The sequence below is a fragment of the Antechinus flavipes genome, chromosome 1, assembly GCF_016432865.1.
Source record: "Antechinus flavipes isolate AdamAnt ecotype Samford, QLD, Australia chromosome 1, AdamAnt_v2, whole genome shotgun sequence".
In the NCBI taxonomy this organism is placed as follows: domain Eukaryota; kingdom Metazoa; phylum Chordata; class Mammalia; order Dasyuromorphia; family Dasyuridae; genus Antechinus; species Antechinus flavipes.
The window spans coordinates 147,525,019-147,550,868 of NC_067398.1; the positions used below are offsets into that span (position 1 = coordinate 147,525,019).

Consider the following 25,850-nt stretch of genomic DNA (forward strand, 5'->3'; position numbering starts at 1 on the left):
TCACATACATCTAAAAAATGTCTTAAACTTAGGTATTCCTAAATTCAACTCTCTGTCTATTCTTCCGTATACTCCAACATATCTATTAAATTGATTTTGTTCAATAAGAAAGCTTTTTCCCCTTTGAATTTGTCAAGACACTAGAATATCAGCCTACCAGAAAATCTGAGATTCTTGCAACTGACATATTTTCTTAAAAAGTACCAGAATTATCTCTTAGTTAACTTTTTGACAAAATTACCATCACACTCCTACTAGAACAACTAATTTTAAATTAGTTCAGAGAAACAATTGTAAGTCTTGTGTTCTTACATGAAACACCCCTTCTACTTCCCTAGAATAACAAAAAGAACCTTTTAATGTGAGTTCCAGTTACATCTGGACTAGGCAGGATTGCTAAAAACAAAACAAAAGAAAACAAAACAAAAACACAAAAACAAAAGAGGGAAAAATACTAACAGCTTAGAGCAGTATTAAATATCTTTCCTGATCATCACATCTAGAGTAAAACTTGAAAACTCTCTCTCTGCTGGGGAGTTACATTCTAGAAAAGATGACCTGCTTTCTTTTCTAAGTTAGGTAGATGTAGAGGGCCAGAACTTTGGAGAAGTATACCTGAAACAAGGTGTTAACTCAGTAGAACTGATGAGATGATGGTTCTCTAGTTCATATATATTCAATATACTGTAATGTGTAATTGTGCTAAGGTATATAAGGGCTGAAAAGGACGGGAAATGAGACATTTCAACTTAGCCCAGCCTTTTGATGGCTGTCCTGCCTTCATCACTAGACAAGGCCCATCTGAAGGACCTCCAGAAAGCTAGCTTGAACATTACATTTTGGGCACCAGAATGTAATGTTCAGGATAGCTTTCTGGAGGTCCTTCAGACAGGCCTTGGTCTCAACAGGATAGTCACTGTTAAAATCCTTACAAGCTGTTAAGTCATTAGAATTGATAGAGACAATAATTATCTAATTTAGCATGGTTCAGTATGATTGATCTGATCTTACAAGATGTTATAGGCCAGAATTTGAAACAAGGTACTAAGTGAAACTGATAGAAACAATGCTTGTGTTCACACCTTTAGAGAGCTCATATAAGCAAGAAGCTCTTAGGGCCAAAGAGCACTCTGGGAGATACACAAGCCCACTCTTGGAGGCAAAGTCAGATTCATTCCATTTTCCACCTTTGTGCTGGCTGGAGGCTGAAGGACAAACCTTTGGATTTGGAGACATTCGGAAAGACAGGCTTCAAGATCTCTTGGAATCAAGGAAGGAGAAAATAAACGTTTGGATTTTATCAGCTGGCTATATTTGGAGTGATTATTACTCTGAACTGAAACTACATCTGCCTCCAGAAAATGTCCCCAAGAAACCTGCTCCCAGAGAGAACCATTATATTTTAAAGAAGAAAACACCACAAGTCACCATGAGGATGGACAAGAATAGAGCCCAAAATTGTTATTGTCTCCTTCACAGTCTATATCTGTCATAGTCTGACTCAGTCTCAGTGTGACCCAGTCTCCTCCAACAGTCTGGCTGCCAGTCTCAACCAGTCTCAGTCTGAGTCTGACTTTGTCCCCAGTTCTCTAAACCCTTAAATACCCTATTACAATTACATTATTACAGTATACTGAGTATAAGCCAATGTAGAGTGATTATGTCATTATATCAAGCTAAAGCAATCATTACCATATTAGGTATATGTGAACTAGAGAACTATTATTTCATCAATTCCATTGGTTTAACACCTTGTTTTTAAGTATGCTTCTCCAGAGTTCTGGCCCTCTATATCTCCCATTTTCTTTTTAGAACACAGGTGATCATGCCCTCCCTGACTTCTCAGGAAAAGAGGTGAAAACACCAAAAAAAGGAGGTGATCATGCCCTCCCTGACTTCTCAGGAAGATGAGAACACCAAACCAGATATTGTTAGCAGGTTTCTTCTGGATTGAAGGGTCTTATTTGAAACAGGTATACATAAATTCATCAGCATGGGAGGGATTACACAAGTACATAGTAATATAATAAAGGCTAGTAGTGATATAACAAATAACATGAATCAATATGAGGAATTATACATGTCCATAAGTCCTAGAAGGAGGGTGTATAAATAGCAATCACATATACACTTCCTTCAGCAGCCAAGAGATAGTCCAAAACCAATCTATTGTCCATTATTTCATGTGTCAGGGAATCCAATGATTCCTGCAGATTTTGAAGTCCTGCAACAGTCTCATCAACAATTTTTGATGTTCACTATCATGCTTTTCCAATGGCACATGTGGTCAGAGATGGAACCATCTGATGTTTCTTGGGTCTTTTCCTTTGTTTCAAGAGTCTTCTCCATTTCTCCCTGATGGACAAGGCAAATACGGCTCATTGGTACCCATCTGATGCCTTCTCCATCTGTAGAGATATAAGCAAACCCTTCCCCCTCCCCAAGCAGTTAACTTATCTGGTCCCTTTCATTCACCACTTTCTGGATGTCTCCATATCACTTGACGATTATCTGAAGATAGTGGAGCTGCTCTCATTGGACACTGCCCTTCTGGTGGATTATAAAATCTGTCTGCTGGAGTCAGTGCATCTTTATCAAAATCAAAAAATTAATAGTGTAAAGAGCTAAATTTAAAAGTTCTCTAGGGTTACCTGTGGCTCCCCCTTTCTTTTGTTTTTGGAGGAGCATCTTGATGTCTCTGTTTCTCTTTTCTACTATTACCTGTCCTTGAGGATTAAAAGGTATGCCAGTGGTATATAAAATCTGATACTGTACACAAAAGTATGCAAAATGTTTAGAAGTTTAGGCAGGTCCATTATCTGTTTTTATTGCTTGTGGCACACCCATAATTGCAAAAGCTTGTATAAGGAATTCAGTGACTACTCAGGCTGTCTCTTTTGTTGTTGGTATTGCAAAAGTAAATCCTGAAAAGGTATCTACTATAATATGGATAAAAAACAGATGACCAAAAGAACTGATGCAAAGTTGATGCACAGTGAAGTGAGCAGAATGAAGAGAACATTGTACACCATAATAGCTATATTATGGAATGATCAGTTATGATTGAGAGTTCTTTTCAGCAATACAATGATCCAAGAGAAGTACTCATTATGCAAAATACTATCCACATCCCAAGAAAGAATGATGGGAGTCTGAATGAAAATGGAAGAATACTCTTTTCACTTTTTAATTTTTTTTTCCTTTTGTTCTACTTCTTTCACAACATGACTAATATAGAAATATGTTTTACATGATTGTACATAAATAACCTCTATCAATCTATATATGCTTACCATTTTAGGGAAGAAAGATGATGAAGAAAAAGACAATTTGAAACTCAAAATTTTATTTAAAAAATAAGTGTTTTGAGGAAGCTTGATGGTACAGTGGATAGAGTCCCGACTCTGAAGTCAGGAAGACCTGAATTCAAATCTGTCCTCAAACACTTAATAATTCCTACCTTGGGCAAAGCCACTTAACCCCAATTGCCTCAGGAAAAAAAAAAAGAATGTTTGGATTTTACATGTAATTAAAAAAAACACTATTTAAAAGAAAAAAATGTTAGATTCAACAATATATTTTAGCATTTATGTTATTAAAAGATTCAACGTCATGATTTCAATGGTGCAGGGAACTATGCTTGAAGAAGTTTCCTCCATCAAGACAAAAAAGCAACTTCTATGGGACTAACATTTGAGAGTGTTTTAACTGGGGCACTGAGTGAGGTTGAGCTGCTTGCTCAGTCACATAGCTAGTAAAAACCAGAGGCACTTGGGCTTTTAAACTTGTATTTTTCTTACTTTGAGGAGGGTTTCTTTTGCATGCACCATGATATAGAATGTGGTTTTCATAGTTTGTGGCACAATTATTTGTTTGGGACTGTACTGACTAGACAGGCTCCTTCAATTTCCTCAAATATGGGAAATGACTTCTACAAGTTCATAATTATAAAATGGGAAAATACAAAATTATAAAAGAAAGAAAAGGTCTCACATAGAAGAACCAATTCTTAGTATAAGAATCCAATTTTTATATTTCATAGGTTAGTGTTGATTCTTCTTGTCAAACAAATATCTTTTTTACATGTTGTTTCATCCCAACATCACAAGAACTCCTCTGATGGGACAAGGATACCTGTTCTCAAATATGAAAGATGAAAGAAGTACAGGTCTCATTCCTGGAATATTGACAACTTAAAAGATATCTTCATGTTCATTTGTTAATGGAGATGTAAGAGGTATGAATGAGTTGTAATTATCAAGAATTAAGACTTAAGATTTTGAACTGTTCAGAACTTTTGAAGTCATGTAATCCAATCACTTTATGATACAGTTAAGACATGAGAGAGGGTGTGTTTCTTGAATAAGTTGTCAGTGTAGAGGACAAACCCTGCACGATCTGATAGCCAGTGTCTGTCCTTTTGTAAAGAAAAAAGAATAGTTAAAAATTATTTTCATTTCAACTCAACATTCATGAAGTTCCTCCTTGCCTTTTGAACCCTGTTCAGTGTTTCTGGAGAAATCAAGAGATGTTCATTAATAACTGTTTTTTAAGACATAATGACACCTTTACCTTCTTTCTAGTGCTGAAAATTGCCTAGTGGTCACAAATTTGGGGGCATAATACATTTTTCTCATTATTCTTACATCTGTCCTCTCAATATTTTGAATGTATCTTTAAAAATGATTTTTAGTTTGTGGCAGCCCTGTTTGTAGTAACTAGAAACTGGAAAATGAATGGATGCCCATCAACTGGAGAATGGTTGAGTAAATTGTGGTATATGAAAAATGATTTTTAATATTTCTACAAATAATTCTCATAACCATTAAAATTCTATTTTTAAATTCTGTTTTATTTTCATTCCTAGTTCATTCTTGATCAATTAACTTTGTTATTAGTTTTAATTTCTGTTACCAACAACTCATTCAATGATTGCTTTCTACATGAATGAGTTGCTAGGATTTACTGTCTTATTGATCTTTTAAATGTATTAAGGATGAGAACTCAGAATTCAATTTTGTGTGCATGTTGAAGGTAGGAACTAGGAATGAGTTGCATACAAATTACAGAAAGGATGAAAAGTTCTTGAGATATCTACTTTATATTAAAAATAAATATAGCATATTGACATTTTTTTTCCTTTAAAAAAGATGATTCCTTCATCCTTGATGCCTCCATTTTCTTTCTCCTTTCCTCCCATATTAGTTCTTTTGCTCCTCTGTTCTTTCATTCCTTCCTTCCTTCATACTTTCCATGAACTTCAATCTGTCATCTTTAATACACAAGATAGTCTTCTAGGCACTGTGTGGGATAAAAAGATGAATAAAATATAATTCAGAGGACACAATCAGGCTTTGGTAGTCCATATAATTCTCATTAGCTTTAAGGTTATTTTTCTTATTGTTTTCCCCTTTCAACTTAATGTTCAGAATTGGTGCATAGGTGTGTATTTCTGAGGCAAAGAAAAAGTTATACAGAATTACAAAAATAAAGTGAACATAAAAACAAAGGAACAGGATCAGAAAATAACCAGAAGGAAGAATCAACAGAATTGACATGATATGAGTTGTCTAATGCCAGTCTCCCCCTCTGGAGATCTTTAAATGTTTGGCCAAATGTTTTCTAGCCTCAGGGCTCAGCATAATCTCAATCCTTTGTAATAAATTGCATTCCACAAAAAAGCTGCAGACTTCAAAATGTAAAGCTGATGTAAAATGTAATGGCATCTTGATGTTCAGGATTTTGAGCAAGAAGATTTATTATGAAACTCAGAAATCTCTGTAGGCTCTTTGTCAAATTCCTTTCAACCACTCATGTTAGACCTCCCTTTTAATTTACCAAAGCTCACTTGCTGTAAGCCACCTGTTTAAAACAAATGAGCACTAGGTAGAAACAAAAGTATTAAAAGTTTTGAATCATAGTGACAGTGCTTGTTCTTAAAGCTATACTGGCACGACTAAAAGAAAACTGTCCTAGCTCATTTGGCCTTACTCAGATTAAACTTAGGGTTTTCTGTTAGAGGAATTGAGTTGTTCTTCATTGAGCAGAAGAAGAAGGTCATTTTAGAATTATGTACAGTAAGTAACATGTATGGAGTGGAGGGAATGGAGAAAATAGAAGACTTGGTAATAAAGAATTATATATAAAAACCACCAGAAATCAGTTAATGTCCTTAATATTTTTAGAGTTCCATGTTAATTGGTCACTGAGGCAACAATTACTTTTGAAAAAAGCTATAAATTAAATATGGATCCAATGTGCATAACACAAATCAAGAACATGAATCTATGTAAAAGAAGATACAAAGGCTAGGATTACTGATTTGAGCAGGCAGAGAACACCATCACTGAACCCCCTGCTATCTTAATCCCCTTTTATAATTTCTGGAAGACTACTAATTGAACAATCAATTGTTCAATGAACAAGCATTTATTAAGTATCTACTGTGTGTCAGGCACTGTGATAAGCAGTAAGAACTTATTCATGGAACTTACATTTAATATGAATATTCATGCCCTATTTACATTGGATCACTAATTTGAAGCTGGATGTTCATTGGAGGTCACCAAGTCACCTATTTCCACCCTCTGAGTCCTAGAGAGATGAAGTGACATTTCCAAGGTCATGCAGGTATTGAGTGATAGAAACATGGTTTTAACCCAAGTTATCTCACTCCAGATCCTGCATTTTTTCTATCTGATAAGATAATTCTTGGGAAGCATTTATACTTCAAATTTATGCTTCGTTTTGACTACCAGGAGAGCATAGGCTCAAAGATTTTAGTTGTAAAATGCCTAAAAAGTCATATATTCTAAGCTTCTTTTTTTTAAAGATGAGAAAACAAGGTCACAAAATTAATAAGGTTGATCTTCAAAGACTAAGTATTTTCACTGTTTAGCTAATGTATATACATTTTTAAGTTTAACAAATTAGTGAGTGCTGTCATTTCTAATAATGTATGTCTTAGTCATAAATTAAAATTAAAATAGCATTTATATAATGTTTACTATGTACCAGGCACTGTGCTAACCATTTTATAGTTATCTTATTTGATCCTCTCAACAGCTCTGGGAAGTTAGAGCTATTATTATCTTTTTTATAGATGAGGAAATTTAGGTAAACAGAGATTAAGTGACTTACTCAGAGTCACAAAGTTAGTAATTGTTTGAAACTACATTTGAACTCACGTATTCCTGACTCCAAGCCTGGTACTCTATCTACTGTACCACTTTGATGCCTCACAATTCCTTGAAATATTAAGGCATGGTATAGGCCCATGAATTTTTATAAGTAGTGAAAGACCAGTAGTCTTTCATCTCAGAACCCACAAAATACTTTCTTGTGGTGCACATTGTGAAAGCTATTAAGTATTTTGTAACACTGAAACAGTTTAATTTCCTATATGGTAAATATTGATAGGTACATACTACCTAAACAAAAAAAAAAAAAAAAAAAAAAAAAACCTTTGAGGAAGCTTTAATAATTCATGAGTGTAAAGAAGTTCTAAGTCAAAATTTTTGAGATTACTGATAAAGGTAATGTCTTCATGAAGAAACTCCCTCTGTCAAAGTAAGTAATGAATATAACTTCTTCATGTCAGCTGTGGAATTTCCTATATCACTTAGAAGTTAAATGATTCAATTAGAGACACATTGCCAGTATGTGGGACTTATATCAAGGCTTTCTGTATTTGAGGCAAGATTCTCTATCTACTAAATATGTTGCCTTTTTCTTTTGAGATATATAGCAAAAAATATAATCCTGTTCATCTGCTTTCTCATGAGAAACCTCAGACAAGGCATAAAAAAGGGAGATATATGTTTGTTAAATGTGCTCATCAACCATTGAAATGGAAGAGGTCCAACAAAAATTCAAATTGAAAAGAGATTTGTTATTAATAGTGATGCTTCTGTTTACTGGTGATGCTGTTCTTGGTAATTCTAGTCCAAAATATTAACGAACCTATTGGAATACATCCATAGCTGGCATCATTATATATACAGGAAAGATGAAGTAGATGAAAAAAATGTTTCTCAGATTATGAAGATAGATAGTGATTTGCATCCAGAGTTGAAGAAGAGAAGGAAATTGAACTAGATTACCTTTGGAAAATTACAAAGTACCTTGAATGCCACCAATATTCCCCAGATAACTAAAGCTCCCTTTTAAAATAAATATTCCATCAATATTACTGTTAGGCAGTGAGACATAGAATGCCACATTCTCTGAAGACCTAAAAGGTGAGGAAATACAAATTTCCCTTCAGCTAAAAGACAATGGAGAGATTTGTGGAAAGTATAAGCAGGCTACAACATATAAAACTGAGCAATTTTGAGTAAGTACAGGAACAAAAGATGACAAAGGAAAATCAATGATAGGAAGAAAGGATAGATTGGTCTTGTGGAAAGAGTATCTTCAAAATATGAGGAGAAGCAGTGAAAGCCTGACATGGTACATGACAGGTAGATATCTATTGGCAAAATGAAATGATGAACATAGAAAAGAGCCACAGAGAAGTTATAACTTGCATCACTAGAGGGAACCACTAAATTAATGAAATCACAAATCTATCTGAGTAGTGAATTAGTTTTAGGGGAGAATAAATAGTAAGATTTTTGACATGAACTAACTGCTGTGTATAAGAAAATTAAGGTTCTCAATATTAATTTTGAATTAGGCAAGAAAAGTAGATAAATTTTTCATACTCTTTGATCTGACCATCCTAATATGCCTCAAAGAAAAATCAATGAAAGAATCAAAAGTTCAACATACTAAAATATTAATGGCAGTAGTTTTTTATGGTAGCAAAACAAATGAAAACAAATAAAAAAGCTGGAAGGAAAGTGGGTACTTACCAATTTGAAAATGGTTGGAAAAATTGCAGAACATGAATGGAGTAGCATATTATTATGGAGTTAAAAATGATGATCATGAGGACGTCTATAAGAACATAATAAGATATAAGAATATATGAGATGTGACAAAAGCAGAACAATTCTCTCTCCTAATGTACAGATAGACCATGACAATTTAAATGAAAAACAATTCTGAGAAACTGAAATTATATTGTCTTAGAAAAATAGATATATATTTCTACTCAGACAAGAGATGAAAACTTTAACCTGAAAATGTCATTATCATATGTGTTTAGAGTACTAAGCATTTACATTCAAATATTTTTATTTGTTACAAGGGAAGGTTTAATTTCATCATACTTGGGGGAAAAGATAGCAAGATGAGAAAAGTAATTTCCAGAAATTGTGTTATAAATAAAAAAAAAAAAGATACTAATAAAATTTAGTAATCGGGGGAAAGGAGAAAAGGAGGAGTTAGGGAAAAAGGGGCAGGAATAGTGAAAGGGAAAAAGAAAAGGAAGAAGAGAAAGAATGAGAAAAAGAAAAGAAACAAGATTGATAACCCTAACATTGGTTCAGATTGCAAAGTTATTCATGGTCTTGTATTTTCTGTAATTCAAATGCATGCTCCTTCAGAAACTCTCTGCAGGGGAGCTAACCAAAGTGTTAAAGATCACTCAATATCCATTTCTATTATTTAGTTATTGTTAACATATAGCATGCAATGTGATTAACATTTCTTTTTTCATAAGCCAATAATATTTTCAATCTTTTAAAAATATTTTAATTTTATTATGAATATTACAAAGCAAGTATAATTTTCATTAAAATTTCTCAAATGATCTCAAAAAAATTTTTTTTTTTTTGGCATTTTTAAGGAAAAGTTTCTTAAATTGTGGGTTGTGTTCCCATATGTAGTTGCTGAATGTGAGAGTTGAAAAAAACTTAGGATAACAGTAAAAGGCATCAAATATTCTATCAAGATTTAAATCCTTTTGTAAAAATAAACATGCATATCCATCACATTAGTATGCAAATTTCCTTTTGTCTTTAATAAATGGCAAAATTATACATATAAAAAGAATTACTGTAAAATAAATTTATTTATGATTTATTATCAGTAAATGATTTGTATATGTATCTTATATATCTATAAACCTGGGGTCATATAAAAATTTCTCAGGTAAAAAGTAATTACTAATGGCAAAAAAAAATTTTTTTTTGGTCACTCAAATTTATTTTATTTATTTTTCGTTGTTGCTGTTTTTATTATTATTATTATCATCATTATTATAGCTTTTTATTTACAAGATATATGCATGGGCAATTTTTCAGCATTGACAACTGCAAAACCTTTTGTTCCAACTTTTCTCCTCCTTCCTTCCCTCCTTCCCCCAGATGGCAGATTGACCAATACATATTAAATATGTTAAAATATAAATTAAATACAATATATGTATACATGTCCATACAGTTATTTTGCTGTACAACAAGAATCAGACTTTGAAATAGTGTACAATTAGCCTGTGAAGGAAATCAAAAATGCAAGCGGACAAAAATAGAAAGATTGGGAATTCGATGTAGTGGTTCATAATCATCTCCCAGAGTTCTTTCGCTGGGTGTAGCTGCTTCAATTCATTACTGCTCTATTGAAACTGATTTGGTTCATCTCATTGTTGAACATGGCATCGTCCATCAGAATTGAGCATCACATATAGTATTGTTGTTGAAGTATATAATGATCTCCTGGTCCTGCTCATTTCACTCAGCATCAGTTCATATAAGTCTCTCCAGGCCTTTCTGAAATCATCCTGCTGGTCATTTCTTACAGAACAATAATATTCCATAATATTCATATACCACAATTTATTCAACCATTCTCCAATTGATGGGCATCTACTCAATTTCCAGTTTCTGGCCACTACAAAAAGGGCTGCCACAAACATTCTTGCATATACAGGTCTCTTTCCCTTCTTTAAAATCTCTTTGGGATATAAGCCCAGTAGTAACACTGCTGGATCAAAGGGTATGCACAGTTTGATAACTTTTTGAGCATAGTTCCAAATTGCTCTCCAGAATGGCTAGATGTATTCACAATTCCACCAACAATGTATCAGTGTCCCTGTTTTCCCACACAAACATTCCCTCCAAATTGCACATTATCTTTCCCTGTCATTTTAGCCAATCTGACAGATGTGTAGTGGTATCTCAGAGTTGTCTTAATTTGCATTTATGACTTGGAGATCTTTTCAAATGGTAGAAATAGTTTCAATTTCTTCATCTGAGAATTGTCTGTTCATATTCTTTGACCATTTATCGATTGGAGAATGGCTTGATTTCTTATAAATTAGAGTCAATTCTCTATATATTTTGGAAATGACGCCTTTATCAGAGAAAAAGAATTTAAAAGCCTTGGTTTAAGGTAAGTGAACTTCCATGTTTGATTATACTTCTCTATAATTTGGTACCTTATAAAATTACAGATATTTGGAACTGGAAGTAACCTTATGTATCATATAACCCAATACCTATCCATTTTATAGGTGAGGAAACCAAAGTCTAAAAAGGTGTAATAACTTGCTTGAAATCATATGAGTAACAAGTGTCAAAGCTGTGATTCAAACTCATCTTCTGTATCAAAGAAACTTTCCTTTCTAAGCATATTACAAAAGATCATCTGCTGAAAATATGTATTTGCTCTAGACATTTTGGTTTAATTGAAAGATAGGAGACTATCATTTGATTATTTAATCACCTACTTTAATTATATAATTTTTTAATGGTCCATGAAGCTGGCAAATTGGGTATATTTTCAATGGTTTGAAAAACTTAATTTAGCCTGAGCTGAGCTATTGACGACTGGAAGGCTTTGCAACTTTCTGCAAATCTGTCTAATAGAGTCAACATAGCTTCCTAGAATATTCATGATAACAAGCCACAGGTATTTTTAGCAAATATATCTAGGAGATGGAATGAACAAGATTTTGTGGAGGCGCAAAAGTGAGGAGAGCGCAGGAATATTGCTAGAAAGTAGGTTCTTCCAACTCAGCAAACTTTTCGTTGTCATCCATTCAATAGCAGAAATGAAAATAAGGGCTACACAATGTTAAAACTGATACAACTCCCCCATTAGAAGATCTCTAACATCTTTTATATTCTTAAATCAATCAACAACCATTTATTAATCACTTACTACATACCAGACACTGGGTATATAGATCACTAAATGAAACAATCTCTACACAGAAGGAGTTACACAACAATGGGAGAGGAAACATATTATTCTGATTATTCTGCATATTATACATACATATGCATATATTCTAAATAAATGCAAAAATAGCAAAATGAATATAATGTACATATAAGATACTTGAGAAGCAGACACCAACTATTGAGAAAACTACAAAAAACTTTACATAGGTGGTAGTACTTGGCTTGTGTCTTGAAGGAAGATATGAATTCTATGAATTGGAGCTAAGGAGGCAGTGCATTCGAGACAGTTAGGACAGCCAGGGTAAAGACACCACAATGAGAGATGAAATGTCATGAAGAGAACAGAAAAAAAAAAGTTTGCCTATATTGTAGGGACAAAGGAAGGAATATCATCCAAAGAGATAGATTGCAATTGCCTTCAAAATTAAAATGAGTTTATATTTGGTTATACAGGCATGAGGTAGCCACTGAAGTTGAGTAAAGGACTAATGTAGTCAAACTGGTTCTTAAAGAAAATTATTTTGCTCACAGTAAAGAAGATAGGCAGAAAGAGATAATGTAAAGAAACTGTTGAGGGGTGAGAGATGCCCTAACAGTGATGGGGTCTCCAGGTCAGTGTCACAACAGTCCCGATCTCCAGGCCAGATTTTTGGAAAAAAATGGGTTTTATTACACTGAGAAACAACTTCCCAGCAGGCCAGTTCTAGATAGGAATTATCAAAGATTTGGGTACACAGCCTTAATTATTATTTAGGATTCTATGACCCAGGGCTAGGCAGAGATCTCCAGATGAATTGAGGAACTAAACAATAATGGATAGTAATTATGCCCCAGGTCAAGATCTCCAGATGAATTGTAGGTGGAGATTATTGTGGGAGTTTCCCCTGAGAATCAAGTAGGAGAGTGGAGATGCTCCCAAAGGTCAAGAGAGGTTGAGATTTAGGGTTTTTCCAAGTCAGATCCACCCCTTATCCCCCCAAAGAGCAGGAGGATACAGTTCTCATTGCATCAAAACCAACCAAGAAGCAATGGCAACAATATCTTGGCAATACATAATTTTTGAAGTAATGTTATGCCACAGTTTCCTTTTAATGTCCTGACCCAGTTTCCCTAATCGTCCTACCTTAGTTACTCTGCCTTAGGCTATAACCCTTCCCTCTTAATCATTAGAATATTTAATAGAATAAAGGTCTTATATCTTAGACATCATTAGAATATCATGTGCCTCTCCCCATCTCTGGTACCTCCCTCCATTATGTCATCCTAATCCTAGGTGCCTCCCCCCCATTATATCATCATTCTTGTTACTCTATAAAAGAATCTTTGTATCCAACATTGGCTGCTGGATTCTTGGAGGATAGTATCATTCCAGCTCTGGGACCAAACCATGGATCCATTTGGTCCCAGTAAATCTCTCTCCCTTTCAAATAAAATATTAAAAACTCTCTAATCTCTATCTTATCTCATTACAGTATAATTCTATCTAGAGTATAAATGACTACCTATAGCCAAGATATCTGAGAATAGTTACAAAATTCAACTAGTAAGTAATTTTGAAATATCTCTTGGATATTAGAAAAAAACTGAATAACTGGGGCAGCTAGATGGCACAGTGAATAGAACACTGGCCCTAGAGTTAGGAGAGCCTGAGATCATATATTACTTTAGACACAATACTTTCTAGCTGTGTGATCCTTGGCAAGTCACTTAACCCCAATTGCCTTGCAAAAAAAAAAAAATTAAACTAAATTTTAAAAAAAGCAAAACTGAACAATGGACTTAAATTTGTGACTTTCATCAAAATATTTAATGGTGTGTAAAGATAATTTGTTCTTTTATTATTTTAATGTTTGTTACCACTAACATAAGGACTCAAGGCTCATATTACTAATGTTTTCACACTTGTCATTCATCAACATTACATGTCTTCAACTTAAGACTAGTAGAAATAAACACTGAAAAATATTAAGTACTCAGATGAACTCTGCATTTTGTTTTTTTGACAGTTGGCTCTGAACTATGTAGTAGTTATTGTTATAGTAATTCACAAATTATCACTTGGCACCTTGATCATATGAATGGGGTTGGGAAGATTTGGGGGGGCTTGACAATTGTCCTCATGTCAAAGACATATGAGACTAGTCTTTGAGATAATGGCTTTTGACATTATCCTCAAAATTTGCTCTAATGATGGTCTATTCCTGTTATGATCAAAATGTTGAATATACAGGTAAAGTGTATTTTTCAGGTGTTATCATTGACTCAGCATGGTATCAATTTCTCTTAGGTGTTCTGGACCACTTACAAGATTCCAGGGTATTAGACTTTATATATAAAGAATACGTAAATAAAATGCTTTGGTTAGCCAGTGTTTGATTAAGTAAATACCTATATAGACAAATAATTTATTATGCACCCATTTAGAGAAAATGTCTAATCCATCTTGGCTATCTTTAGTGACAATGAAATTCATTAGCCTTTTTAAGACTAGAAAGATCCTTTTGAAATGAGTGATAAGTAGATATAGATAGGAAAGCAACTTTCCCATGAATTTTAATTAATTCTATCAATATATAATAATTGTATCCTCACAGTTCTTAAAAGTCAAGAAACAAATATAACTCATCCCAGAGAATATTGTATATGATACTTCTAAAACCCGAGTAAGTCCAACATTGGGAGGCTGTCCTTACAATCTATTCATGAGCCTTTAGTTAATATTTTTATTGTCACCTAGAATTTCCTTTGGTAACTTTAGAATTTAACTTCTATTGAGATCTCCACAGGTATTATTAAAAGAATCACCAGTTCTAATAATGCAAGAACTAAAGGTAATGCATTTTATATATGGAACAAATTTTATTTTATCCCATGGAAAATGCATGATAATTCAAAGGATCAACAGCATATAAAATGGTATTTTGTCAGTCCTCAACTTTCAGGGGGATAATGCTCCTGCAAATCAGTGTGAAAGTCTGAAATGTGAATGTTATCTTGAAACCATGAAAAATAGCCAGCAAAAAAAAAAAAAAAAAGATCTTTCCTAAGAAACTGATAAAAGTGCACTTTTATAGATGCAACTTTTTAAAACAAAACATTAATTCTGATAATATGTATTTTTTTCTCAGTAACCTTGAAATAATCAATAAAATGAAGTACACAAAATAAAATTGGTAACATGCAAAACATTTTTCTTCTTATTATTATTCTTTAGAATTCTGTGACATTTTGTTCTAATTCTCAATAAAAATATTTCAGACAATATTGACTTTTCATAAAATATAAAATCTTCAACACCATAAAAACTATACAACATATAAAATTCTTCAAAGTTAAACATTTTTAATGTGAATCTTACCTCCATTGAGTCAGGTGGCAGTGTGAGGGTATTGATTATATACTATACTGCTGTAAACTTCTCTACTTTGGCCATCCTCTGATAACCAAGGAAGTGTCACTGTTATTTTAGTTACTAGTATCAAAAGATGCAAAGACCAGCTATATCTCAGCATCATCTGTAACACTGTACTTCAGGGCTGGTTGATGGTGTTGGAGATAGGGAAAGAAACACCAGATTGAAATAATCTATTTATGACCATTTGAAAGCCTTGAAAGTCTCATATTCTGGGAGAATAGCAGAGATGAGTTAATGTTTAACCTTGAAGCTGCAGTTAAGGATGAGATCTATTGCCTTGATGTCTCAAGCCAGCTGGGTCAATTAGGCTAACAGTGGTTGCATTCATGCTGCAGAGCATGGAATTTATCTAACATTTTATTTTATTTTTTTTAACTAAACCACATCACTGACTTGCACTAGACTTTTGCAATACAAAATTTCACTTTTCTGTTTTATCTTCCTCATGAATGTGGCAGAGTTGGAGGAGAAGCTGTGGATTCTGAGAGGATCCTGGGATATTTTTTTCTTCCTAGGTTGATTGTGAAACCCTATCAATTCATTTTTTCCTAAGTCTTTCTTAATTGTTATGTATGTGGGCCCAAGAGATGAAGAACCCTTATTCCTGCAACCCTTAATTGGATACCATTGAGCTTTCATGTAGATTGGATCTCTCTCTCCTCAGCCTGGTTTTATATATAGCACCCGCATTTTCTCTTCCCCACCCCAAGCCCAAGTGCAAGAAATTGTGTCAGGTGATACAGGTGATTAATTACCCAGGGAGGAAGGTGATTAATTGCAAAACACAAAATGTACATAATGCAGAAACACTAAAAACAAGGGAAAATGGGGAGAACTATTTAAAAGAAAATTAATCCCTAAATTATATAGTCCTCTCCTCCCTACCATTCTTTTCCCAATTGCCATAAATGAACATAATCCCTGAGGGGGGGGGGAAGGGGGGTGTAAAGAAAATGTGCAATGAATTCACAGAAGCTCTTCATTCTATGACAGGGCAAACAAGATCAGTGAATTTAAGCACATTGTCTCTCACTTTGTGCCTCTTTTTTTTTTTTTAAATTTACTGCTCATAACCATGAATGTATGAGGTTGCCAAACATGAAAATGCAAATAAAGTTATTCATAAAATCCCAGGAATAATTGAAGTTGCTAATATTAATGCTTGTTGAACTCTCTGATTTCCCCTCAACTCCACAAGGAAAAGACAAAATTGCAAACATTGTCCACAAGACTCATCAAGATTCAATGGAAAGAGGATTTGTAATGAGATTGATAGTACTGACATCTTAGGGTAAATCATTTAGCTTCCTTAGTACTTAATTTCCTCATCAATAAAATGGAAAGGTTACAGTGGATGGCCTCTTAACTCTTTTCCAATTCTTGATCCATATACTCTTTACTCATAATCTCATCACATTTAAGGGAGAACTACCCAGACCATCCTCCTAGAGAGTTTTAAAAGAAGTTTGATTTGAATCCGTAGGCTAAATGAATCAGAAAGAAGTGAATAGGTTTGAGACCAACTAGAAGACAATTTCAATTATCCAAATATGAAGCTGTTTAACCTTCATTTTGTTTTTGAAAGGGACCAATGCCATTTCTTTCTCACTATTTTATCCTCTTGAAATAGGAAAGAAAAGGAAAAAAAAAACTATTCAAATAACAAATATGCATAGCCAAATCAAATAAATTTCCATATTACCCATATTAAAAAAGAAAACTATTTCCAATTTTTTATCTTGAATCTATCATCTCTGTGTAATGATGGGTCACATGTTTCATCTTCTGTCCCTTAAATCATGACTTGCCGTTACATTTATCATAGTTCTTAATCTTTTAAAGTTTTCTTTATATTGTTATTTTTATTGTAAAATAATTTATATTTAAAATTTATAATATGTTCTTGGTTCTGCTCACATTATTAGACTTTAATTAATACCAATCTTCCTTGTTTTCTCTGAAACCATCCATTTTGTCATCTCTTAAAGTTCAATTGTATCCCATTATACTCATATACGTTATAATTTGTTTAGTCATTTTCTTGATGAGGGCTGAGTAAGATCCCAGGTCTTTGGTAGCAGGGAGTAGTATCAGGAGAGATTCTGAATTTAACAGTCTAAACTACTCCCTGAGGCAAATAGGGAGAAGCATTGACATGAATATCTATTTAAATGAACTTTTCTTTTTTTGAAAGTAGGCCTTTTGTTCCTAGTCTGTGATGACCACTTAGCACCCTGGATACCTTAGAATCATCCGGAGTCAGGATAAGCAAAAGTCCTTGGTCTTTATAGGTAAAAGTGAATTGGATGGATGCAGAATCTCCATGACCTCCTTCTTCCTCATCTACCGCCAAAGTGACCCTGGCTAGTGTTACTCCACCCCCTAGTCCCTCTTACAGTTGTCTCTCTACACCAATTATCAAGCCAGCACAGGATAGTGGGAAGGGCCAATTTCCAAGCATATGCTTATAGAGTATTGTCCAATTACTAATTACCCTTAAGTGCTCAGTTGTCCACTCTCAGTGCATCAACTCAAGAGTTTCAGCCCTTTACACTTGTCTAGACAAAATTATAACTTCACAGTTACTAAATATAATCAGAAGACTTAGTCATGATGCCCCTGAGGTTATTGCTTCTCTATAAAAGAACCTACCAATATTGAAGAAATTATTTGCTAACTTCATAAATCCTTTGGGGATTAGTCTGCCTATCAATAGTATACTCCCCCACTGAACTCCTTTTCTAAAAATTTAGCCTGCCTTAAGTAGTTGAGGGCTCGTTTTGAAATTGCTATCTTCTTCCTTAGTGGCATCTTCTCCCTGTTTTTTTTTTTTTTGTTTTGTTTTTTTGTTTTTTTTGTGAATTCTGCTAGGGAATTTAAGCCCTTGTCTTCTCCCTTATTAATTGCTAAAAATCCTATATGAATTTAGCCCACAGTTAGCAGCCTAATAAGATCATTGGCTCTTGATTTGGAGATGATCTAAGCCTACCAATTCTTTTGAGACAAGTTGTGATGCTGACCCAAGACCCCAATATACTTTTGGGGTTAATTATCTCTTTCCCCAACATTTATTGGATAATTCCATCATCTCCACAAAAAGAGTCAGTACTCTCATCAGTGGTATGCTAATAGTATGCAAAAAAAAAAAAAAAAGAAGAAGAAGAATGAATAGCGTCTTTTAATTTTAATCTGGTTTATTAACATTTTCTTCATCACTCTCTTACATCTAAACAACTAATAAAACAATAAATCAAATTCTGATTTGTGGTGTTTTATTTTCAGGGTGTAAATATTATCACTGAAAATTTTATCATTACCTTTTACTGTTATGCCACAGTTCTCTTTTAATGTCCTGACCCAATTTCCCTAATTGTCCTATTCAGTTACTCTGCCTCAGGTTATAATCATTCCCTCTTAACGTTTGATGGGATAAAGGTCTTTATCCATTCTAGATGTCATTAGAATATCAGGAGTCTCTCTGGTACCTCTCATTATGTCATCCTGGGTGCCTCCCTCCATTATGTCATTCTAGAAGCCTCCCCGCATTAGGTCATCCCCATCCAGGTACATCCCCCATCATGTCATTGTTCTTGTTATCCTATAAAAGAATCTTGTATCGACATTCACTGCTGGATTCTTTGAGATGATAGTCTCATTCAGCCCTGGGACCAAACCATCGATCCATTTGGTCCCAGTCTATCTCTCCATTTAATAAACTATTAAATTGTTCTCTAATCTATCTTGCTCAGTTTCTCCGGCATTATATTTCAAACTAATTCAAGCTGGTTCTGATGAGACTAGTGACAGTCGGAGAGTTGTTAAAATCCCCTTTTGGTTGGCGCACAGATTCAACATGAAAGAATTCATGAATCCCGAAATATTAATTGGCAAAAATAGAAGTTTATTGTTAGATAGGACACTAGTTTTGCTAAGATACTGACTTCTTTAGTGGCAAAGTCTTATTAGGGAAATGGAGGCTGGCATTGAGAAGAGAATGCTTTCTCAGCCAGCAGGGTCCAGCCACTATTCCAAAAAGGCATAGAAAGCTGCTTTGTACCTTCTGCAAAGCAATGAGTATAAGAAAACCTGTTATACGGGGACACTGATGCATTGTTGGTGGAGTTGTGAATGAATCCAGCCATTCTGGAGAGCGATCTGGAATTATGCCCAAAAAGTTATCAAACTGTGCATACCCTTTGATCCAGCAGTGTTTCTATTGGGCTTATACCCCAAAGAGATACTAAAAAAGGGAAGGGGATCTGTATGTGCCAAAATGTTTGTAGCAGCCCTGTTTGTAGTGGCTAGAAACTGGAAAATGAATGGATGCCCATCAATTGGAGAATGGCTGGGTAAATTGTGGTATATGAATGTTATGGAATATTATTGCTCTGTAAGGAATGACCAGCAGGATGAATACAGAGAGGCTTGGAGAGACCTACATGGACTGATGCTGAGTGAGATGAACAGAACCAGGAGATCATTATACACTTCGACAACGATATTGTGTGAGGATGTATTCTGATGGAAGTGGATTTCTCTGACAAAGAGACTTAACTGAGTTTCATTGGAGAAATGATGGACAGAAACAGCTACACCCAAAGAAGGAATACTGGGAAATGAATGTGAACTATTTGCATTTTTGATTTTCTTCCCGAGTTATTTTTACCTTCTGAATCCAATTCTCCCTGTGCAACAAGAGAACTGTTCGGTTCTGCAAATATGTATTGTATCTAGATATACTGCAACATATTTAACATATCTAGGACTGCTTGCCATCCTGGGGGGGGGGGGGAGAGGAGGGAGGGAGGGAAAAAAACGAAACATAAGTGATTGCAAGGGATAATGTCGTGTAAAAATTATCCTGGCATGGATTCTGTCAATACAAAGTTATTATTAAATAAAATAAAATTAAAAAATTAAAAAAAAAAAAAAGAAAAGAAAACCTGTTATATGAGTAGCTCTTGGCAAGAGGCTGGGGAACTGATCAGACCAGGATCTCCCAAATGAAAATGCTTTGAAGGCTTCCTTAGCCTGAATTTGAATAGAGATTTGGCTTGCCCTAGAAATGGCCCAGTCCAATGACTCCACTTAACCAGTGTGGGGAGATGTCCTTCCCAGGAGGGCTTGAGACTCCAAGATTCTGAGTTTCTGAGTGATAATTTTAAAGGGAACACAGTTTCACTCCCCTTTCAGTTCCATCACATATCTGATGTTCTAATTTGGTACTATGAAGAAAAGAATTCTATAAATGATTTTGTACATTTTTTTTTTCAATTTCTTTGGAGTATAGACTTATAAGTGGTATTGCTCAGTTAAAAATAAGTATAATTGACTTTTGGGACATAGTTTTAAATTGCTCTCCAGAAAGGCTAAGCCAATTCAGAACTCTCAAAAATCACTATTTTTCTCAAGTTCCTAATAGAAGATAGATTTTAATGTTGGGGTTGAAATTGGAGTTACTCATGGGCCAGTTATAAGTTATAAGATGTTATAAGCTCCTCAAAAAAAAATGGCTTTAATCAGTGGCATCCAGTAATATCCAAAACCCAAATTTGACTTTGCATTTGGATTAGATTATCTCTTTAATTTTAAATCTAACACCCATTATCTATAAAGAATCAAAACTTGCCATTTATGATGTTGTATCTCAAAGGTCTTAGACATCAAAAATGTTAGCCAATGTATTCAACTCTATTCTTGAGCAAAAGAGGGTTATTTTTGGTAAAATTATCACCCTGTAAAGTATACAATGCACATTACAGTCTTCTGGTCACTTGATTTTAATGCATATTATGAAATGGAATTCTCAGTAATATGCAAGAATGAAAAAAAAAATCAAAGTTACATCTCACTTTGTTTATCTAATGATACTAAGCATAATTTCCCAACACCCCATTTTGCTACATCAAGGGTCATGTTAGGCAACTCATCCTATGAAGGAAAGAGGACTATCCCAAAGAAGCAAAGTATTAACTAACAAACCAATAAACAAAAAGAGCTCTTTCTTAGACTCATATAGGTAGTTTTGAGAGTTAAGATAGTATATATGAAAACACTTGGAAAAGCACAGTCCTGAAGCAGGAATTATATATCCAAAGCTGGAAATCACCCTTGATATCATCTAATGCAGGGGTCCTCAAACTTTTTAAATAGGGGGCCAGTTCACTATCGCTCAGACTGTTGGAGGGCTGGACTACAGTAAAAACAAAAACTTTGTTATGTGGGACTTTAAATAAAGAAACTTCATAGCCCTGGGTAAGGGGAATAAACATCCTCAGCTACTGCATCTGGCCCGCGGGCCATAGTTTGAGGACCCCTCGTGATGCATCTCTATTTTATAGAGGAAATTAAGAGTCAAGAGATAAGCATGTCCTCCCTTTTTATGCCTTAACTGATTTATTCAATGTTTGGCAAATTTGTTAATTTTCTTTGGTCTTCATCATTTGTCTTTTTCAGTGCCATATAAGATAGATGGAAATAAATGAAATAATAGGCATAAGAAATTTCAGATTTTATTAGGGAAAAAAAAAAGAAAATAAATTGTAGAAATGAGTGGGAAGCCCATTCTTCTTCATTCAGCATGTATCACAAGGCATGAGCATGTTCAAGTCAACAACCATTAATCACTTATTATATGTCAGTCACTCTGTCAGACAAAAGAAAATTATCATAGAGGTCTTATAAGAAATGTAGTGGGGAACAAGGAGAGGTAAGATACAATTTGGGTACAGATAAGTAAAAATGAAGAAATGAAAAAATAATCTTGTAGGGGAGAGAATATTAGGAATTAATGGGTTAAGCAAAGTGGGAAGGCACAAAGCTGAAATGAAAAATTTAAGAGATTCTTTGAAGAAAAGGAGAGCAAACTGTGAGATTGTACAATCTGTGCATGGAAGGCTACTTATGCAAAAGCACTGAATAGGAGATGGATGTGGTATATATTCAACCAAAATCCCACAACTATGACTAGCATGATATGGCTTTTTTAGCTTTCTATTATTACTTGTTTCTATCCTGATTTGCTACCAACAAGCCTTGTTAACAAACTCCACTCTGGGTCATAAAGCAGCATAAGAGAGGAAAAATGCACTCCAAGGTGTCACCTGTTTAACAAATCATAGGAAGCAGCTGATAGTCTAAATTTTGCCAGAGCCTCTAGCAATTCAGTATAGGCAGCAGACATTTCACATTATGACTTCTGTTGCACACCAAACATACATTATATCTGTCATTCTGGAATCTGTAGCACTAATGGACAGCTGTGTTTCCTAGCCTGGTGTGCTTCTACTATGAGGACTTTGTTATTCATGGCTGAGGCTGATAGGAATTCTTCCCCCAGGGCTGTGCAGTAGCTGATTGCTCTCCATCCCACAGTTCCCCTGAGCCTGAGCTGATTGCTAGTATGGTTGAGTCATTGGTGTGTTGCTCTGAGTAAAGACTATAGGAGATCATTTTATAGATTAGAAGATGGGATATTTTCTTATTCCATGCCTCCTGCTACACCATCTGGTAAATGCACATCACTTTCCACTACAACAGCACCTTGGAGCTGTTTATGATTTGTTGTGTTTCTCACCTCCATTCCCCACCTCCATTCAACCTCATACCCATTAGGATTACTGATTACCAGAGGGGATCCAAGCTGATTTATTCTTAACATCTTTTAGTTGCCAGACATTTAAGGTAAAGCTCAATATTTTAGTTGATAGTTGAAAGTTGAGGCACAAATAGATTTTATATTAACCAAAACCATCTCTGCTTCTGCATTTATTGCCACCTGCTTTCCGATGAGGAGAAGAAAGATAGGATTAATGGTGGTAGTTTTCTATCCCCTGAATTAAAGTAAGAGTTAATGGATATATCCCTTGGTTTGGATCTTACATAAATCTAGAACTATAAGAAATTTTGAAAGTCATCTAGTCTAACCCATTCATTTTAGTGATGAGAAAAATAAGGGCCAGAGAAGTTGAGTGATTTACCCAGGATTACATAAGTAGAAGTCAGAATCCGACTAATTACAAAATTACTATTCATTCCACTAAATTAAGTTGCCCCCGTTGACTATTTCCTATGTGACCTCAGATGTATCATCTATCCTCTCTGAGCATGTTTCTTCAAGTGCAAAACTGGGATAATATTAGCACATATCCCATAGTCCTTTTGTAATGATCAAAAAATGTAGATTTAGAACTGAAAGAAAAGCTCATTTTTCAAATGAGATCACTTGAAGGTCCCTGAGATTCATCATGGAGTCAATGAAGTTATAATTATTTTCAGATTAATACTAAAATAGTTTAATTTTTAATGATAAATATTGATGAGATGAACAAAATCTCTTGTGAGTGGGAAAAGATACTCAATAATTTTTTTTAGAAAGAAAGAGGTGAGCCAAAATGAGGGATCAGACAAACCACCTGAACTCTCTTAATATGCCACTCCAAACAACTTTAAAACAAGGCCTCAAATAAATTTTGAAGTGGTAGAGCCAACAGAAAGATCACAGTGAAACACTTTCCTGGCTTAAGGACACTTAGAAGGTTGGCAGAAGTTTATGATACTGGAACGGAAGCCTATCCAAAATCCATACACATGCTGTCAGCAACAGTAGTCCTAAGCGACAGAAGTAGCTTTGGCAGTTCTCAATCCTTACCAGAGATGGTAAGGAAGTTGGATAACTAGTCAGAAAGAGATTACATGGGACTCTTTGCTGACATTAGGTACAACTGGTAGTGATTAGCAACTGTATTATTGTTTGTAAACAGTCTGGATCACACTTCTAGGGCAGAAAAGTGGACTGGGGGGTTGATCACAAGAAAGCAGAAGTCCTAAGCACAGTTTTGAGTCAAAAATAATAATAGCACTTGTGTCTATGGAAATCAGGAGTCCTTGCAAAGTCAAAATAAGAGCCTAGATCAGGAAAGCAGGGATCATATCTCTCCTTTCTTCATATCATCTTGGAAACTCTGAAAATTTCCAAAACCTCAACACTAGATCTGAAAAGAGCAGAAAGAAAAAGTGTGAAGCTTTATCAGAATCTTCCAAGTGGATAGAGTCCAACTTTAACATAAGTTCTAAGTTAAGAAATATGTGCCAAAAATGAACCCCCCCAAAAGAATTTGATCATAAAAAGCTAATAGGGTGGCAGAGAAGACAAACACATAAACTCAAAAGACAACAATGCAAAAAGTTTCAAGTCCTCAAAAAAAAAATGCTGTTTGGATACAAGTCCAACAAGAATTCCTGGGTGAATTAAGGAGATAAGGCTGGTAGAAGAAAAACTGGAAAAAGAAATGAAAGTCATGAAAGAAAAATTATGAAATGAGAATTAGCAGATATGCAAAACAAGTACAAAATAATACTGAAGAAAATAATCCCTTAAAAAATAGCACTGGGTTAATGATAAAAGAGGCACAAAAATTTGGAAAAGAACTCTTAAAAAATAGAACTGATCAAAGAAAAAAAAAGGATATAAAATCTCCATAAAGAAAATAATTTCTTAAAAAATAGAATTGGGTAAAGGGAAGCTAATGATACCATGAGACACCAAGGAATATTTATATGAAAAGAAAGAAAAGAACCAAAGGAATGAAAAATGGAAGAAAATGTGAAATGTCTAACAAAAAAAAAATGACCTGAAAAATAGATTGAAAAACTAATTTAAGAATTATTGTATTCCCCCAAAACCATGAACAAATAAAGTACCTAAACATGTTATTTCAAGAAATCATCTAGGAAAACAATCCCAATATCTTAGATCCAAAAGATATAACAGAATAAAAAAAGCCACCAATCATTTCTTGAAAGAAATCCTAACATGAAAATGCCCAGGAATTTTATAATGAAATTCTAGTGCTTCCAGGACAAAGAAAAATACTTTAAACAGCCATAAAAAAATAATTAAAATATTTGAAGACAGAATCGACATTGCACAAGATTTAGTGGCTTCCACAATAAAGGCAAAGGAGCTAGGATTACAACCAAGGATAATCTTTTCTATACAACTGAGTATAATAATACTTCAAGGGGGAAATGATTTTTAAGGACTTTCAAAGCTTTTCCCATTTGACAGTGAAACACAAGACTCAAGAGAAGTACAAAAAGATAAACATAAAAGTAATCTCAATAAAGTTTACATTTCTATATGGGAAGATGGTACATGTAACTCCTATAACTTTATGATTACTAAGGCAGTTTAAAGAAGTTTACAAGACAGAAGGCATGAATTAATTATTCTCACACTCATAAAATGAGGAGGTGAGAAAGATGCATTGAGAAAAGAGAGAATGGAGAGTTAAATGAGGAATTTTTTTTTTTTTTTTTTTTTTTTTTTTTTTTTAGTTAAAGGAAGTATTCAAGGAAGAATT

The 25,850-nt window shown here is 34.3% G+C and overlaps 1 long non-coding RNA gene across 1 annotated transcript in view; it reads right to left on the reverse strand.

Annotated features, from left to right (window-relative positions):
- Positions 1-337: 337 nt before the first annotated feature.
- Positions 338-25,850, reverse strand: part of LOC127557922 (uncharacterized) — a 69,283-nt gene continuing 43,770 nt past the window's right edge. The window contains exons 2-3 of the long non-coding RNA XR_007952665.1: positions 8,856-8,940; positions 338-5,301 (exon numbers count right to left, since the gene is read on the reverse strand). This is a non-coding gene — a long non-coding RNA (uncharacterized LOC127557922). The remainder of the gene's footprint in view (positions 5,302-8,855; positions 8,941-25,850) is intronic.